Source organism: Ammospiza caudacuta, chromosome 1 (assembly GCF_027887145.1).
Source record: "Ammospiza caudacuta isolate bAmmCau1 chromosome 1, bAmmCau1.pri, whole genome shotgun sequence".
Classification (NCBI taxonomy): Eukaryota; Metazoa; Chordata; class Aves; order Passeriformes; family Passerellidae; genus Ammospiza; species Ammospiza caudacuta.
The window spans coordinates 151,392,913-151,407,606 of NC_080593.1; positions in this window are offsets into that span (position 1 = coordinate 151,392,913).

The window sequence follows — 14,694 nt, forward strand, 5'->3', positions numbered from 1 at the left end:
TCACCATGTCACCAGATCGCTGTCACATGAGGATACCGTGGGTGAGGGGGTGACTTTGGCTGCCCAGCCTGTTTTCATGCCCAGGACTCTATGAATTTAGCCTGATGATGCTCGAGGTGTAACTGAAACCTGCTCTGCAGACACAGCTCCTGCCTGAACGGTCCCTGACCCTGGCAAGGCTGAGCAGAGGAGTTTGTCCAAACCAGCCTTCAGGACAGGGTCACCCTGTGCAGTAGTGAGTTCTCTCTGCTGAGGGTACTGGCTTGTTTAGTGCTCTTCTGCATCTGTTTGGTGGCTGGCTCACTTGAATGGAGCCAATTTGCTTGCAAAGAAATGGAATTTTTCCCAGGCACAGAAGCCAGAGATGAATCCTTTTGGGCACAGAGGGTCTGGGCTTGGAATATACTGAGCTCTGTCTCTGGGCAGTTTAATCTCACCAGCCAGAAACCTGTATGGATTTACACTTCCATATGAAACTGTTTGATAATCATGTTGCCATGGCTACATTTGAATCCTGCAATAAATGTGTAATTTCACACATTTACATCAAAAGGAGCTCCAGAACATACAGCTGCCTCACAAAGCAGCTGATCTCTCTCCAAAAGCACTTTCCATTTTTAACTCCATATTATTGTACTCACTGGTGTGCTTCTTTTGGGAGGGGGGCGAGGTCTGTGGGGCAGGTTTGGCAGTCAGGTTCCTGAGGTCTGATCCATACTAAGGTTCCCTCAATGCTGGCAGCAGGAAAGTTGCCCTGCTGGGGTCAGAGCAGCCATTTCCAGGGCAGTGCTGGTTCTGCAGCCACATCAACTACAGGGGACTGAGATCCTTTGAAATTAAAGAAGGACAAAGTTAAACATGAGGTCCTGGTGTGCCCAAAATGCAAGGATAAGGACTGAGAAAGAGGAGTGGACTGCTCAGGGATGACACCAATCTCTCTTACCAGTTTGGTCACTTCATTGCCTTTTCATCTCAGTCCTTTCAGGAACCTCCCTGGTTCCTTGCCTCCTCTCTCCCACCCCCTGCCAGCCTGATTGCTCCTTATCTCACCAGCTAGCTTGTCCCAGTGTTTTGCCCCCAGGCTACCTTTCCCTCCAGCACTGAGTTCTGTCCTACTTGTGATGGCTCCTTGTCCCACAGACACCCTCTGTTAATCCCATGGGCAGCTTTTTCCTTGGTCCAAGCCTCTTTCTCTGCCTCTGATAGAGGCAGTGGGCAGGGAAGTGTTAGGAGGGGCAGGTCAGATGGGGAGCAAAGAGGCTGTACCAGGATGCAGCTTCAACCAGCAGCAGCTGAATGCAGTGGTGGATGGCACCCACTGATCATCAGATGTGGAGAGAAATTTGCATCCAGATTCTATCCCTGCTGACTTAAACAGATTTTTTCAGGAACTCGAAACTTGGACAGTTCTGCCTTTTTCCTATAGCAACAGCAGCTGGAACAATGTTGGCACCAAGGCAGAGCTGCAGCTGTTCCCCTCCTTGCTCAGAGCAAAGAGATGCTGGAGAGTCTTCAGCACTCACAGAATATGGACAAAGCAAACATTTCAGTTCACTCCATGAATTTACTGTTGTGTGGAGAGAGAGGAAATTTGACTGTGACAAGTGCCCAATACTGACAATTTCTGTGTGAGAAACTGGAAGAAGGAAAAATATTGGAAAAGCATAAGATTCTAATTTTTTTTTTCTCAGCTGTTTATACAATTGGAAAAGTTAAGTAAGTCTAATTATTGAGGTTATTGGTTTTAATGAGTCACCACCTTGCTGTTATTATTCCTGGTTCCTGTTGCCATAGGACAAGAAGCTGCAGCTGGGCTGAGCTGTGCTATGCAACAAATCCTCACGCTCATTCCAAGATTAAGACATAGGAAAATGGGTGGCTCAAACAAATAGGAACATGGAGAAGCAAAGTGATATTTGCCAATGTGTTGTGTGGCAACATGACCAGTATGCAGATACTGGGAGCAAAGATGGGTTTCTACCAGAGACTGATTTTTGGAGGTTTTTTGAGGAGCATTTCCAAAGACATGATAGAAAGGAGGTTGGCCACCATTGTGGGTTGGTTGTTGGTGGGAAGGGCTATGGACAGAAAAGTCACAGGGTGTTGAGAGCAAAGACCTGAATTTGGTGTTATGGGATGGGATGAACCAGTGAAGGGATACAGCCTGAGAAACAGGACAAAAGAGAAGGGTTAGGAGAAAAATCTCCGTGGTGGTATTGTGAATGGTAAGAGTGAAGTGTGATCAGGGCCCACGAGAAGTGCTTCAGTAACAGATGAAGGAAGAGATATGCAGGAGATTTACCTGCAGGGCTGGAGAAGCTGAGCTTGAAAAATTCTGCAAGGTTTAACTGCAGCCTAAATTAATGGGCTTTAAAGGAGAGGTATGAAGTGGCATCAAGAGCAGTTGCCTCCATGGCAGATAAACCATCATGTTGCCCACTGTGTTTTGAGAAGATTTAGGGAGAAGGTTTGGGAGAAAAGGGATATCAAAAACTCTGTTTTACCCAGGCTGGGCTTTAGATAATAATTAGACACCCATGAGATATCCTGGAGGATCAGATGTCACTGGAGGATCTGTGCTTGAGCTTGCATTAGCATGGGAGCCAGCTCTGGGCTGCTGTTGGGATCAGGCAGAGCCCACCGGGTGGAGGCAGGAATGTGCCAGTCCCCAGTGTTTCATCGATTGGTTTCAATTGATCAGTTGTGTAGAAACAAAGCAAATAAAGTTTCTGATCTCTTGGATGTTGCAGAAGGTGTCAGGTTTGCTTGCAGCTGCTTGAGCTTCCTTTTTCAGCTGATCATGCACTTTCACTTCTTTCTCCAGGATGGCAGAGAAAAGTCCTTTTTGAGCTGGGCTCAGAAATGAAAGGGAAGATCTGCTAGAGCAATGGGCTGTCAGACAGGTTTTATTTCCATCTGAAATACATGCAAGGGTGCCTACTAAAAATTCCATGGGGGCAAGTACAGGAGGGGTTAGGCAGCAAGCATGAAAGTCATCCTCAAGCCATTGGCTTTTCCCAGTGTGGCCCTCCCTGTAAGCCCCACAAGACGAGTGCCACAGTCTTTTTTCACCCAGTCTGGACGCCGTGTTCATTCAGTTCTAGCATCCTTAGCCTGGGAGGAGAGGGAAACCCTCCCCTTTATCTCTATGTCATGGCTAATGTGTGTCTCTCCTTTTCACAGCTACCAAAATCTGGCATTTCCTGTTCTATTATCCATTTCCTAATACTTCCCAGGACTTAAAGGCCAAGACTCCAGAGAGGGATTAGCATGGACTTGCCTTGGCCATGGATGACCTTCACTCTCTTTAGCAGTTATTCTTTCTAGAGGATTGAGGAGGAGAAAGGGAGGGTGAGCCACAGCTAAATCCTGTTCTTGGATCTCCCTTCAGCCATTGAAGAATGAGCTGAGTGCCTGAATGAACCCAAAAGGCACCATGGGGTGAGGCACATCACATCCAAGCTGGACGTGGTGGCCTCTTCCCAAGTTCCTGAGCTGCCACACGCTCCGCCGCCGTGCTTCAGCAGGCAGGACAGCCCAGGGACTCTGGGGACTGTGACAGGGCTGCTGCCAAGGCTCTGAGTGACTGAAAAACAGCAAAGACACAGGTCATGAATGCTGTCTGGAGTGAGTGACCTGGATGTGTCTGCCCAGACTTGGTACAAAGAGGCAACGTGGCCCCGGCTCCGTTGCTCCCAGGGCTTTGTGCCGGAGGCTGAGGTGGATCCTGTCCAAAGTGTGGAGAGCCACAGCTCTTGCCCAGTTGTAGGAGAGGCCTCTGTTCTCTCTGGTACCCAGAGAGGCTCTGCAGACCCGGCTGCACAACAGACTGGTCAAAATGGATGCCAGGAACATCTCTGTCATCACTGCCAACCTTCCTGATTACAGACTGCTCTGCAGCCTAGCACAGCTCACTGAGGGGGAATTCGGATGCTCTAATGAGGACTGCATAATATATTGGCAGCTGTCCTTGTCTTTTCACTTTTGGGGCCACTTAACTTTTTCACATATCATGCCAAGCCCCCCATGTGCAGCACCACTGCTGTGAATTTTGTAGGTTGTTAAAGTTAAGCTGTGTTTTTCTTTATATGCTGATCATTGCTTTCTCTGTAGACTTGTGTATATGAGAATTGGTTTCCTAAAGTCTCTTGCCTCGCTTCCAAAGCATAATGAATCCTCTGACCATGGCAAGAAGAACCTGGCTTACCACCCCCAGCTCATTCTCTCCAACAGGCATTTGCTTGAAGTTTGTGAACACAGGAACCAAACCCAGAAGTTCCCAGCTCACGGCACAGTCGTGATTCCAGACAGAAGTTGGTTCTATGCCTGACAATTAGGTAAGAATTACCTCAAATACCCTCAGATAGGTCTGACAGGACAAGTGCAGGAGGCATGGGACGTTGATCAGACTGACTCCAGTACTGCACAGGGACAGGGCTCAGTCCACTCTCCACTGAATCCATGACTATTGGGTTTGCTTCTTCTCTCCCTTGTAAAATTATATGATGAAATGCTTTTCCCTGGGCATTTTCTGCTTCTTAACATTATTTAGTGCATTGCATTACAAATAAAGGAAAACACTCAATTTCTGCTCTTTTTTTTGTTTGCTTGAGGGTCAAATTTTATATCCCCCAATCCTTTTTTGGCAGGTTAAAATTAATGAACTTCTCAGGGCAATCAAGGGAGAAATAGAGTATCAGTCTTACCAAATGAGACAACATGGGAAATGTTCATTAGATCATCTTGAATAAATACCCTTTTTGTCCTGCTCTTCCCATCAGATCAGTGTATGGAGTATCAGGGCCAGACAAGTAGGAGAAGCACAGCTGCTTTTGCTTCCTCCTCCCTCCTGCATACAGAAATGAGGGACATGAGAAGATTGCAAGCTTGGATTAAATACTAGTGGCTGCCAAGGAGCAGAGCTGCTCCTGTGGAATCATCCCTCCATCTCTGCCATGTGGGAAGAGAGGGATTTTGGCCATTTCTTTCTCTTAGTTATGAGCAAATAGCACATGGCCATCACTCACCACTAAGAAGCCCAGTTAATGTATCTGGTGATACACCCTGGCTGCCCTGAGGTGCTGTTGTGCAATGGAAGTTGATAAATTGGGCCAAAAAAAATGCTTTAAAATCTCCTTGCTTCCACAGTAGCTTAAACTCCAGGTCAGAGTGACCTCAAAATACACTGGGCCATAAATGAGACTCTATAGACATTATCCATTTCCCTCCATGTTTGCTTTTTACCACCAAGAATTCAGCTAATTTAGCCTAACATCCCAAACAACAGGAGTTAGTGTCAGTGTTGAAGGATCAACACTGCTTCTGCAACCCCCTGCATGCCAGCTGGGCAGAGTCATTGTGCCCTTCCTGGGAAAGCTGTTGCAGTGACAAGAAGATGAAGGATGTGTTATTAGACTAGTATGTATATGCAAGGTCCAGGATCTCAGATTTCTGCAGAAAGGTGTGACCTTGTCTAACTTAAGTTTGGAAATAGGTAATCTTTAAGATTCCTTCCAACAGAAACCATCCTGTAATTCTGTCTTCAGCAGAACTGGTGACTTGAAATGGTTTAATGCTCAATTTTCCATGAGAATACTCCTCAGACTCTGTGCCCACCAGCACAGACACACCGGTGCTATGTGAGAGCCCTTCCAACCCCTGCCTGCCATTAGGGAAAAACAAGAGCTGGCATGAGATGGTAAATGCTGCCATGCAGTGTTCACAGAAAACCTGTTTGCGTGGGATGTGCTGGAAAAATTGCTCAAGAATGGTGCATCCTCATAAGAAAAATGATCTGGCTGCTGTTCAGGTCAGTGGTTTTGTATCAGGGCTCCAGGCTGTGTGGTTGCTTCAGTATATGGTGCAGCCTCTGGCAAAGTGTTTGCTGTGCATGTGATACAATTCCCTTTGCTCTGGGGTGTTGGAGGCCCTTGCCCTCACCCAGTTTTGGGTCTGGGTCCTTTCTCAGAGCAGCTTGCACTGGCACAGGGCTCCATGGCAGAGAAAGGCTGCCTGTGGATGTCACCCCATAGAACAGAGCAGTCTGGATCAGTTTGCTGGTGGGGCTTCATCTTTTCGTGGTGGGAAGGTGTGAAGGATAAAATGCTATGCTCATGCCAATAGCAAGTGATAGCCAGGATTCTGATCCCTGCTGAGCAAAACAGTGACTGTGCTTCAGAAGTGGATGGAGAGGTTTCTGAAAACACAGATCATGAACCAGCATTAGTTGCTGGAAAAACTAAATTACAGGAATGCCCAGGTGTTAACTGGTTCCTCCAAACCTCTGCCTGGCAAGCTGTCAACAAGGCACAAAGGGGCAGCCTTCACTTCATCTCCTTTTTCACCTTAGATGAAAGGGGAAAGAAAAAGACATCTGGAGGGTCTCCTGCCAGCTAGAGAGCTGTAAGCCCTCCTTCCCTCATTGTTCTTGCTCTCATACCAGCAGACTCCTGGCCTTTGACAACAGCAACGCTGGTCTGTGCTTGGTTCCTGTACCCTTCAGGACTAGAAGAATCAGCAGGACTGCCTCTAGCCCCTGTGATTTCATGGGGTGAGGTTTAACAGGCATGTTTTAATAGGATTGCTCAGTAGAGAGGGTCCTTTTCCCTCAACAGCATTAAACAAAATAATACAAATAGTAAATTTAATGAATGAAAATTAAGTAGCCCTTGAGGGTAGGCTGTTGCTTCTGCAGAAGATGTGCTCCCACACTGCTGAATGATTTGGTTCTGGTCAGTCCTGAAGCAGCCACTGGGAATGAGATTAGAGTAAGGCTGTGTCAGAGGAAGGTTGTGCTTTAGGTTCCTTGTGCTGCTGCTTTTAAAAAAACAAGCCTTCACAGCAACTGCTCTTTTCCCTCTGGAAGGAGAGCTGAGGCACAGTTTGCAAAGTTTAGTAGAGAAATGAGGAAGGAGCAAATTCCCCTTTTCTTGCAAACACACAATATCTCTCAATTGTGGCTTTGTGCATTGCTGACAAGTGCAGACAGTGATGGGTTAGTACAGAGAGCACTCCCTGACATCACAAATCCTTGTCCCCTTCACATCCCAGACCTGTCCCAGCACACACCAATTCCACCTCTCTCTTTTGATCCCTGGTCACCTTCTCTCCAGGAAGATTCACTGCTATTTGCCTGCCTTTCCAATCCCCATCCTGTCCAAATAAACCCTGCCAAGTTGCCCTCCATGGCATTTTCACTATGCCACCCCAGCTGGAGCTGTGAATCAGCTTGGATCTGGTGTCCTTGCTGTGTCCATGCAGGAGATCCTATGGGAGCACCAGGCATTTGACACCAGCTTTTGAGGAACAGGCACCAGTTTTATCCATGAGATGCCCAAGACCATGAGTGCTGAAAGCTCCAGGAGGGATCCCCATGTTAAACCCAGCCAGGCCGTCCTTTTAAAAGCACAGCCCTGCCTAACACTCATCATCAGAGCTACAGAAATTCCTTGGCTGCACAGCCAGGTTTGGGGTACAGGGAGCAGTTCACATCTCTTCTCCCCAAACACAGATGTGCTTTCACACCCACACACAAAACCGGAGTGGTAAAAACTTCCCTGTGATGGATCTTTCACAAGCAGCGTTTCTGGGAAGGCCTGGCATTCAGATGGCAGGCAGGACAGCTGGTATCAGCAGTGCCTGTCATTGTGGTGTCAGGGCTTTGCAAAACAGGGTCAGTCTTTGAAAATATTTTTAAAAAAATGTTATTAAGAGTAGCCCACTAAGCTAAGGTCTTCCTGCTCCTGACTATCTCAGAAGATAAATCATACCAAACGATGTTCCCCTGCCTTGGGATTATTGTACCATTTCAAAACAGCAGCCTGGTCTGATAATTGTGCATTTTAACCCCTCTGCCGGGCTGCCAGCAAGCATCCTTTTCCCAAATTAACCCAACCACAATGAGCTGCAGCAGAATCCACATAATTGCTCTTTTTTGCTCCAAACAGCCCGATTTACAAAGGGGACATAACCAGCCTTGCTATATTCATTATTCCTAAATAAGGTTGTGGTATCTTTATGCTCAGATACCGCCGTTAATCTCACACTCTGCCTTCAGCAGCACCTCTGGCTGCAGCAATCCCTTAAGATGCCCTCTTTCCATCGTCTCCCAGGCAAGCAAGCCAGGAGGCTCCCGATGGAGCCGGCAGCGCCCCGGCCCGAGCTGCATCCCCCCTTGGAGCCCGGCATGCATCTTCCACCTGCGCGGGCGGGCGCGGAGCACTCACGTTGGCGGCAGCGCGGATCCCTTGCAGCAGCTTAACTGCGGCTCATTGCTAACCCCGGCCGGCGGATCTGAGCTGCTCTCCGCAGGGCTCAGACCGAGCTGCCTGCATGACACCGAGGCATCCCGGCTCGCCAGCTGACATGTCAAAGCAGCGTCGTGGTTAGCGAGCTCATCACCAAACCGGCTGGCAGCCCCCACGGCGGCGGAGCGGGTCCCTGCGCTCCGTGCCGCCGCCGCCGCTCCGGGTTCGCGCAGCCCCGTCGAACTCGGTGTTGCTATCTGGCGTTTTCTGCCGGTGTCTAAAATAGCATCGGCAACGTTCCCTGTTGATTTCCCCGGCAGGGCTTGCTGAGCTATGCCGGGGACCACGGCTCCTGCAATCTGCCTGTACCCAGAACGTTAAAAATATTTTCTTGCCTTTTCCCTCCAAAGGAGGTGGGGAGAGGGGGAAAAAGCCCTGTTGATGTTTTTCTGCCCAGTTACCAGCAAATCCCGACCTGAGCTAATTCTGCTATGGCTGAAAGCTGAGGATGTCTGCAGTGCATGAAGCTGATTTGCTGACTTACCCTTCATGTCTCCCAGGAATGCCAGGTGAAGAAGCCGGCCTCTCGCTCCAGGAAAGAGCCACAAGAAGCTGGGCAGCAGCCACTGCAGAGCCTGATCAGAAGTTCTCTCCCTCTGTCACAATGTGTGCAGCTTGCCAGGTATAGCTGGGATGAGAACACCCCGTGCTTTTCCCAGGATGAATGAGATCAGCACATATTCAGTCAAGGAAAAAAAAAATATCTATGTGATGGTTTAAGACCCAGAGGAAAAGTGTTGGTCCACAAGTTGCTCTGCTTTACTACTCAGGATTTTCTGGGGTGAATTTCATAGGAAGAGGAGTTTCTCCTCTGCATTTGGTGTTAGATGTGTTAAAAAGCAAGCAAATGGTGATATCCATGGGGTAGGCAGGAACCCATTCTTAGCCACAGGAGGTGGAGGGCATGTGAAGGGTGCCCTTACAAGCAGCAGAGATGCCTTTATAACCTGCAGGCTGATGCCTTTTGACTCAAACCAGCACCTTGCTGTTACAGCTCTACATGAACTGTGCAGATCCAGACTCTGCTGGTCCTGGCTTTCCTGAGTGAGGTTGTTTGGATTAAAATCTCTTCCACCTGGCTGCTCCATGACTCCCCAGGTTGACAAAGTCCCTTTCTTCTGCCATGTCCTTCACATCAAGCATCTCTCAAGGCTCATCACCTGCCTGTCAGGCTGGGGATATCACTGAGCTGAAACCCTGGGGTGACAGGGAGGCAGGGAAAGGGCAAGAGGCGCTCAGAGGACTCAGGTGGGCTGAAACATTTTGGTGTCAGTGTTATGTCAAAGAGAATCTTGTATCTCTGGGTCTCTGTTGTTTGCTGGGGGGATCCTGTGCTCCAGTGCAAGAGGCTTGTGGCATGGCAAGAGTTTTGATGTCTGCCTTGGTCTTAGCTAATGTTTGGGAATCTGTGGCGCACAGGGAACATGGCATTTTCCTTTAATCTTGGAACTAGAGTGACTGCAGTGGAAGAAAATGAGATGATTTAGTCAGGATCAGGCCCCAAGGCTTGTGTGGCTGGGAACCCAGCTCAGGTCCCCAACTCCCTGGCTTTAGCTATTGCCAACCCCCATCCCCTTCCCTCTCCCAAAGCCCAGGGCCAGGAGCCACTGAGGCACTGACCTGTGCCACGGACTCTCTGCATAACCCTGGGTGTGTCCCTGCACCTCCCATCCCACTCATCTGCACAAAGTTCCTGTGCAGCTCATCCATGCAGGGAATGGGTTCCCTGCCTCCCACACCTGGCCTAGGGCTGGCATGTGGGGTTTGATGTGCCTGAGGCAGTCCCTGTGAACAGGCTGAGGGGAAGCCTGGCTGCCCTGGTGTCCCTTCAGCAGCAGGCAGCAGGGCAGTGTGCTGTGCTCACCTGTCACCTCCCAAGGCCAGGTTTGTTCTCCTGCATCAGCAGAACTCATGGATGGCTGCCAGCCAGACCCCAGGGGAAGGTTTATCCCACCTGCACTCCAGGTCTGGCAGAGCCTCAGGCAAATTGGTGCTTGTCCAAGCAAGCTGGCTTCAGCTGGTGGATGTGCTCAGAGCCCACTGGGTAGGAGAGCAGGCAATGAAGCAATCATGGAGGGCCAGAGAAGGTGCAGGAGAAAAGGACAGTTGAGGACAAGCTTGGCAGGAGTCCTGGAGACCTGGTCCCCTGGGCCCAGTGATCTCTGAATTAACAGCACAGAAGGGCAGTGCTACATGGGTCCCTCTTTGCAGGGTGGACAGTGGGGATGATGGACCTCCCATCATCTCTGCAGAGCAGCTTCTGCCTTTGACCAGTGAGGCGGCCGTGGGCATGTTTGGAAGCTACACACAAGACTGAACTAACCTACCTCAGATAAGGCTTGGATTAATTAGTCAATACATGTTAAGTGCTGCAAAGATTTAAGGCTCTGCTTAATTGTTAAGTAACTCAATCATCAGTGGCTGAGTGGGATGCCTGAGGCAGAGAGTGGATGAATCAGCCTTCTCTGGCAAGTGCAAGGTAATGAGGGAGGAAATTTTCAAGGCTGGGTGACAGTAGGATGGGTTGGTTAGGGGACAGCAGCAATTGCTGAGGTCACTGGGACTCACACAGGTTGTCCAGAGAAGCTGTGGCTGCTGCCCCATCCCTGGAAGTGTTCCAGGCCTGACTGGTGGAGCCTTGAGCAACCTGGTCTGGTGGAAGGTGCCCCTGCCCATGGCAGGGGGTTGGAATGAGACAATCTTGAAGGTCCCTTCCAACCCAAACCATTCTGTGATTCTATGACTGGGAGCGCTTAGGATGTAAAAAAAAGGTCAGGTTCTGCATGGAGCAGCTGGTTCTAAGGAGCAGGAGTCCCTTAGGTGATGGAGGGAAAGGCAATGATTTCATAGAAGAAAGAGGTAAAAAGACTATGAAGAAATTTATTGAGCTCTTCAGGCTTGTTTTGGCCAACTCACTCTGAAAGAGGTGGGTTTGAGGCTGAACCAAAATGCATTGGGGGATGTGAGAGTGGTTTGGGTGAAATGGGGAGCACTAAATGTGCCATGGACTCAACTGACTTCCCTGCAGGGACTGGCCCCATGTTATAGGCTTGGTTAGGACATGGATCTGCTGCTGAGGAGCCAACTTGTGTCCTGCAGGGACAGTTCTCCATGCAGGGATTACAAGCTGAGAGGGTTCCGATCAGCAATGTTGGTGCAGTCCATCACCAGCCTGAGACATCTCTTCTGCTGCCACCATACAGCATGTCCTGTCACTCAGGGCTGAGTTTCAGACCTGTATCTGTTGCCTTGTTTCTGTGCCAGCAAATAGCATTTTCCACAGTCTCTCTATTTGCCCCTACCTTGCTGAGCTTTGCCCTCTGCTTCTCTCCATGTGGGAGCTTCCCAGGTATGTCATGGAGTCTGCTCCCAAAGACCTTTGAACAGGGTAGGAGTGTCCTCAGAGTCAGCCAGCCTGTTTTCCACCTCCTTATGAAAAAAAAGGTCCCCCCTTGAAGGTGTAACTCACTGATACTGAAGCTTTAACCCCAGGGTTAATCCCCGTGCAGAGGTGACTTCCAGCCATCCATGATCATGGCATCTCAGCCAGGTAAGTTGAGGGACTCTTTGGCACTGTGCCTCATCCACACACATATTCCCAGGGCTTTCAGTGAGGCTGGATGTGGGAAGGACCTATGTACCTGGCATCACTGTGGCTGGAAAAAGCCTCTGAGCGCTGCCCTGGTGAAACATTAATATTTTCGGAAACAGGGAGCAGGTAGGAACAGCCTGTACTGTTGTGACAGAGCTGCTTGCACGAGATGAACCTCACTGCCAGGGTTGGGATGGGTGCACGTGGCTCATGTGGGATAAAGGTATGAGCTCTGGAAGGGCCAGCAGGACAGTGTGGAAGCATTGGCAAACAAGCCATAACTGCTTGCTGTCTTACCCTGCAGGCTCCCACATCCCTGATCCCAATCCTTGCCCTGCAGCTCTCTGTACAGAGCAGCACTGCCACAGGCAAGCAGCCCAGATAGGTTGCCTGGGTCTTGGATTAGACCTGCCTTATTCTTGGAGAAGCTGAAGTCACCAGCAGGCAGCCCCTGTCCCAGCACCAGCTGCGGGGCTTGGCGTAGCTTTGCAAGGCACCCCTTGACCTCAGCATCGCCCACATCCTTACCGCCTCGCTTTAATCCTTTTTTAATTAACTGCTGAGGGGTGTGATGGTATCAGAAGGGTGGGAGGGGGGTGGCCTGGGGTGTTTTGGGCTCGGTGTGTGTGCCAGCCAGCTGGGATTGTTGTGAGCGTGTCAGATCTCACAGGCGAGCGCTTTCCCTCCAGATCCGGCTGCAGCTCAGGCGTTGCGCGGATCATCCCTGCGGCTCCTGTGCTGCTCGGGGATCCTGCCGTGTCCCACCTGGCAGGTGCTGGCAAATCAAAGATTCCTGTGAAATCAGCTGCTGAAAGGCACAGAATGACTTCTCTGCTGGCACAGAATGCTGGGGAGGAGGTTTTACTTCAGGAGGTTTTACAGTCAGAAAACCAGAGCAGAGATGGAGTGGGCACAGGATGTCCAAGATGGGGATGGGGGTGAGCTCAGCAGTTTGTTGGTCACTGAGATCATACAAGGGGTTTGGGTTTATCAGTGCTTGTGGTGGGTTTCCACAGGGATTCAGCACCCTGCTTGTCTGGGGTTTGACTTGAGGACAAGGCATATCCTGGCTTTCCACACCCCCTACATCTCCACCATGGGGCACCTCCCTTGCCCAGAGTGTCTCCAGGGATCTGATGTTCCCGGGGAGAACAAGGAGAACAAGTTGCACACTGGACACAAATGCCATGAAAGTGGCTGTCCCCAGGCTTAAAGCAGCCTCTGGCTGAAAGGATGATTTGGGACAGATTACCTGCCTCTACCCATGGGCCTGCAGGAAGGCAGAATAACTGGAACTGAGATCCCAGGCTGCTGGCACTGCTAGGATCACCAAAAATGTGCTGGGGGTCAGTGGAGACTATGAGAGCACATGATGTGGAGTCTGAATAAAAGTACAACCAGACAATAATATCCACAGATCCTGTGTGTGTGTCCTGCACCCTCTCTGTTATTTCTTTGAGAGAAATTTGTTCAGCAGATGTTGATTTGGCCTTTCCTTGCCCTGATGTGGCTCTTGGTTTTTAAACATCTGAGAAGATCTTGTGTAACGTGGCCCTGAGGGGAATCAGGGGCATCAGAGCAGGGAACAGAGCACAGCTGTCCTTGGCCACTGTGGATGATGAGACACAGCTGTGCCCCAAGCAGCAATGAAGTTCAGAAAAGAAGGAGCTGACCTGGATGAGGTGGATGCAAAGACTTTCCAAGGGGTGAACAACACTTCAGCCCCACTGGGAAAACCAAACCACATCCAGTGATGTGGAGCAGGGGCCAGATGTGTTCAGTCAGTCTGATCCCCTGCTGGCTTTGACTGGTGGGGGCTGCAGACCACTGTGAACAGCCACCTGTGGTAGCTGGTGCTCAGTAGGTTCTCTATTGCTGGAAATCTCCAAATCAACACAGCAAAATGATTGCTCAAAAGGAAATTGTGGGCTTGGCAGAAGTGGTCAGTGCTGGGTTTTGCAAGAGGGCAGATTGCTGAGCACTGTTCATTCCATGTGCCTTAAACCCTGTGACTCTGAACCAGATGCTGGTCACTGGTCCCTCTTAACCAGAGTCATGAGAAGCTTTGTGAGTGTTACATGGCCAGGAGGTGCTCTGCAGCATTGCTTACAAAATCTCTGCTTCCTGTGCACACAAATTTGGGGAGACTTTGACTTTGAGGGAGCCTTCCTCATGCCTTGTCTTTGCACTGACCTCACACAGTGAAAGAGGTGCCTGAAATGAGTGAAACATGTGGATGTGCAATGTCTCTACCTGCAACACACCTGTGTCCCTGCAAGAAATGCATGCAGGGTTCCTGCCCACCCCTGTGTTTGCTGCCCTCCTTCCCAAGATGCTCCCTTGGCACTGGGATGTGCACATGCAGAGTGGAGCACCAGAGAGGTGCTTGGTGAGGAAAACCTGGGCTTTAAGGAGACATGCTTAATCAGAAGCATGACCAGAAAGTGGAGGGCAAGGAGATGGATGCATAAATTCTCCTTGAAGCCTCAGACTGCTGTCCTCTGTTGAAGTTGGGAAGTTTGGCAGCAGCCGGAGCCTTGCCCCAGCAGAGGCTCCAGCGTGGGAAGAGATTGCTCATGGCTGTGTCACCTGAGAATCCTCCTTGACAGAAAGCTTTCAGAATTGCTTGGCCACAGGAAGGTCCCCTCAGCTGCTGAGATTCCTGCCCTCCTTTTGGTTATGCTAAAGATAAGGTTTAAAAAAATCCTGTGAGTCAAGGCCTCATGAAACCTCCCTCCAAGTACAGGAATGCTTCACTTTGAACTTTTTTGTTGGATTTCTTTCTTTCCCCCTCAA